This window comes from Penaeus monodon, chromosome 37, assembly GCF_015228065.2.
Source record: "Penaeus monodon isolate SGIC_2016 chromosome 37, NSTDA_Pmon_1, whole genome shotgun sequence".
Classification (NCBI taxonomy): domain Eukaryota; kingdom Metazoa; phylum Arthropoda; class Malacostraca; order Decapoda; family Penaeidae; genus Penaeus; species Penaeus monodon.
The window spans coordinates 26,811,583-26,816,582 of record NC_051422.1 but is presented as its reverse complement, the minus strand read 5'-3'; the positions used below and the strand labels follow the sequence as shown (position 1 = coordinate 26,816,582).

Genomic DNA, 5,000 nt, shown 5'->3' with positions numbered 1-5,000 from the left:
CAGCTCAGGAGGGTCGCATGGCGTGAGCCCCAAGGACAAAGGCAGAATACCACTCTCCTTGAGACATTAGAGGCCACTGAAGCGTTGTCGCAGGATCGGCTGAATGGGAATCAAGTCTTGCGTCGGTTTCCATGAGTGCGTAGGCTCGGACACTGCTGAGAAGGGGACAAGGAACAGGTCTATCAGGTAAATGACTTCACCCTGGCCTACAAGGCCCTGAGTAAGTGAATATTCCCTCCTAAGCCCTCTCACGCATGACTGCAGTCCGAATCAGGCGGACGGACGGATCATCTAGATCATGTAGGGTTCGTGAATGTTGGGGGCCTGAGTATTTTGAACAGTTTTGTTTTGTTTGTTGTACCAGGTGTGTGAACCTACAACAGTTAAGAGTTTTAGATGCAGCGGGATTGTCGCAGTGCCCCTGTGCCGACCACCATCAGCGATGAAAAACCTCATACCCCTAACAGAGGTTAGGCTGGTGATTTCCAAGCTAAAAGAGTGGAAAGCTGCAGCATGTGTGATATCCCTGCTGAACTGCTTAAGGCTGGGGTGAAACCTATGGTCGGGGCCTGCATACAGTCTGATGCCATTTTTGGGCACAGTCTCGGTACCATTCCCCCCTGAACCTGCTGAGGGGCTGTCATCCCTCTCTGAAGGGGAAAAAGGAGAGATCGATGGGACTTTAGCAACTACCGTGGCATTGCAATGCTCAGCATACCAGCAAGGGTTCTCGCCCACATTCTTCTGAAACGAATCGACAAACCAACCTACTGAGGCACCGGAGACCCGGAGCCAGTTCTTCTGGATTTACTCCTGGGCAAACGGTCACAATAGACCGTTTACAGCGCTTCGAGTAGTAATGTGGAACGCCGTCGTGAGTTTGGGTCGTGGGTTGCTTCGCAGGCTACATCGACCTCAAAGAAGGCGTTTGGACTCGGGCATCGGGAAGAATCGCTATGGAGATCTGAGGCTCAGGGGAATTTGACACAGATTATTGTCTAATAAGAGCAAGCCTCCTATACTAGGTACTTGAAATGCTGGTAAAGTGTCAGGTGGGGGGTATGTCGAAATTATTCCCTGTTTAATCAGGGGTGAGCAGGCTTCGTGTCCTTGCACCCACACTTTTCAACACTTGTATGGACTGGATAATGGGACAGAGCTACTAGCCAAAGTCAGTGCGGAAGATCAACACTAGGCAATATTATAGGTCTCGGACCTTGACTTTGACGATGATGTTGCCATCCTATCTGGAGTCCTTGGAGTCACTATGTGGCGGCTCTTGATGCATTTAGCAATGAGGCGAAGGCCCCTAGGCCTAGGAGGTTCTCTGGACCAAGACCAGATTCAGGGAACTTTGGGGGGCCTGTTAGGGGAACCATTTCAGTCGATTCATGCTTGCCGGCGAGGACGTTGAAGAGTTCAACAGAAAGTTTTACATACCTGGTAGCGTAGTCCATATCTCTGGGGTTGTCAGACCAGGAGTCAGTTAGACGGAATTGGCCTGGCAAAACAGGAGCCATGAACTCGATCAACAAGAGCGTTTCGGAAGAAGTAGATGTCGGTACCTATGCAGAGTGACAAGCTGCGTGTCTCAAAGGACTTGATTACTTCCAGTTTTGCTCTATGGAAGCGAAACCTGGGACGCTATCCAGTGCCTTGGAGTCTCGCCTTGATGCCTATTGTAACAAGGTCCCTTCGTCGGATCAATGGGGTCAGTTGGCCAGGGACACGTGTCCCAAAACCGGCGGTGCACGGGTGAGATTGGCATTGGAACCTGTTAATTGCATTACTCCGGGAGCGCAACTCAGGCTATATGGCCACCTAGCTGCCTTACCTATGGACGACCTGCCCATCAGGTTGCTCTCTAGCGAGACAAACACCCCTGGGTGGAGGAAGACCTGTGGGAACGTCCTAGTAGTCATGGTTGGGAGCTCGACGTGGGACCTTGTCGCAGCGGAATTAGCGATGGGCGTGTTGCCTGCATGGAGGACTCGTCTTGAGGGATTTCCTTCGTGGCTGGAAACGAGGGGTGGGCATGCGGCCCATGCGCCCCCGTCGGCGTTTAGCACCTTGATGATGAGATGATATATATATAATCTACATATGATATCTATATATATATATATATTATATTATATATATATATATATATACACACACACACACACACACAACACACCACACACAACACAAAACCACACACACGTGCCGCGCATACGCGCGGCGCGCGCGCGCACACCACGCACACGCACGCACATACACACATTACAGCATAGAGAGATCGACGACGAGGGAGGCGGAGAGAGAGACGGAGATTTTGAGAGAGAGAGAGATAGAGGGAGAGATGACGAGAGAGAGGAAAGATGGAAGTGAGGAGGAAGAACATGACAGAGGAAAGATGACGAGAGAGAGCAGAGGACGGAGGAGAGGATGAGAGAGAGAGAGAGAGAAACACACACACACACGTGTGTTTGTGTGTGTGTGTATTAAAATGTTTATGAACAATCAGAGATTTATTAGTCGCCTATGTTTAATCGAGGGAAAAAGGAAGAAGTTTTGTGCGTGTGCACATATATTGTGCCTTTACCATAATCCCTTGCCATATAGTACGGTTTCTCACTTCCATCGTTGCGTTCGCAGTTCTCGCAGAAGACAAAAAAACAATGTGTTCTATGGTCCATCTGCGAAGAGGGAATGGTGTGATTTAGAACGGGAAAATATTCATTGACGTTTATTCCATCAAGAATATATACAAACATTAAGCACACAAAAATATAAAATAAAGATTATTCTCTGTGTACCATTTTAATTAAAAAATAACAAAAATGAAGAAAACAATATTACATTTTAATTTTTACACTTTATAAATTTATTTACTGTGTACTTATTTATAAGAAAATGAAAATTATATTTACAATATTTACACTTTGCATTTTACTTTAGTAATACAACTATATATACCCCTCATATCACGGAAATGAAACAATGAGCAATGAAAGTACGAAAAGACAGCAGGGCTAGCAGGACGGGCACCCAGGCGTAGGGGTAACGTCTTTTCTGGCTCTGTCGTGGAAAAAGAATAATTTGATGCCCACGCTCTACTGCGGCATCTACCGGGGGGTAGAGGCCCGGCAGTAGGTAGAGCGCCCATCCTTCCCTCCCGGGCTTCCTCCTTCCTTCCCTCCTCCTTCCTCTCTCTCTCTATACCTTCCTCTTCTCCAATCCCCCCCTTCTCTCTCCTTTCCCTCCTTTATTTACCTCTCCCTGTGTGTTCTCCTTTTCCTTCTCTCTCTCTCTCCTAAGAAATGTGATATAAATCGTACGTCGCATGCTTACATTCATTCATCCATTTCCTTGTAACATGCATTTTTTTTATTTATTTTTTATTTATATTATTTTTTTTTACGGTAGGTTCATGTTTGAACGCCGTGGTTACGCATGATAACTTAATTGTAGTTTCATGTTGTGTATGCTCTTGGAGTGAGTACGTGTCAGGGTCCCAAGTTCGTTTCCACGGAGGTGCCGGTTGTTGTTACCTTTTAGGAATCATTCTCTTAACTTTTATCGGGCTTGGGACCAGCATGACTTGGGCTGGGCTGGCCACCCATTGGCTAGGTAGGCAATCGAGGTGAAGTCTCCTTGCCCAAGGGGAAAACAACGCGTCGGCCCGGTGAATCGAAAAACCCCCGAACTCAGACTGTCGTCTGGTACAGTCTTGAGTACGATGCTCTAACCACTCGGCCACCGCGGCCTTACATGTATGGATGCAACATAAACACATAAACATACATACGCTCTGTGACGTACATACATACACACATACAAACATTCACATCTAAAAATTTTCTCAATAATTAATTTCATATCTTGCCTATCAGCTAACTGACAATGACATGATATTCAGTTATAAAAGAACAGTCTGTAATCAATCGTCTATTTGCATTGTTTCATTCATTATTACGATGGCTCTCTGAAGTCTTATTTTATGAAAGGTATTACCATCACCACCAAGGACATTCTAACATTCACGAAAGTTTGAAGTGACAAGCCATTTTGCCTCCTTGGTGAGAAGAATCCTTCATGATTATTGTCGTGTCAACTTATCTGTCAGGTTTCGTGATGCTGAAGCAAAATGTTTTTTTTTTTAAGATAATCATCAGTGAGTGCTCATTACTTCATTGTATATTGAACTGACAGACCAAAATACAGTGAGCAATTGCTTAAATACAAAATGAAAGATCTTGTTTATTGTAATATAAACAAAATCTGGGATTTGATTTGTTGATATTCATGAAAAAAAATAATTTTCAGTACCCTAGAGGCAACCTAGAGACTCTAGAGGCCATGACACTCCTCCCTAAGATGTATTCTTTGATTACAAGATCTTTTTAGATTATTTCGATTATCAAAGAAAGAATCTAATAACCCTTTTTCTGGAAAATGACCAAACAAAACGATTATGATTAAAAGTTATTACCAGAATTATTACACGGAGGAAAAAAATGGAGGCCCCCCCTACAAAATTACCATTTTACCATTTCATATGCACAATTTTTCCTAAAATCTGATAGCTAAATAAATTTGTTTCCCTTCAGTAAAGAATGTAATGGCTTGATTTTGCTAGAGAAGACAAGTTTTATTTGGAGATTGTATATCAAAGGAAATTTCAGGATCTAAACTTAAGGAATACCTGTTTTTTTCACTAATGCCAATGAGCAAGGATTATTTCATACTTCGTTTATAAAATGGAAACAATCACCTCTTACCACATTACACTGCCATCCCTCTACCACATCACTTTGCCATCTCTTTAAAGCAACATCACCCTCTACCACATTACCCTGCCATCCCTTTACCACATCATCCTGCCATCTTTCTACCTCAACATCATCCTGCCATCCCACTAACACATCTCCCTGCCCTTCCACTACCATATCATCCTTCTACCACAACATCATCCTGCCATCCCTCTACTACATCTCTCTGCCGTTCCTCTGCCA

At 44.4% G+C, this 5,000-nt stretch overlaps 1 protein-coding gene across 1 annotated transcript in view; it reads left to right on the top strand.

The window, feature by feature from the left end:
- LOC119596135 (choline transporter-like protein 1) overlaps window positions 1–5,000 on the top strand; it is a gene marked incomplete in the record, with an annotated part of 81,219 nt that overhangs the window by 14,553 nt on the left and 61,666 nt on the right.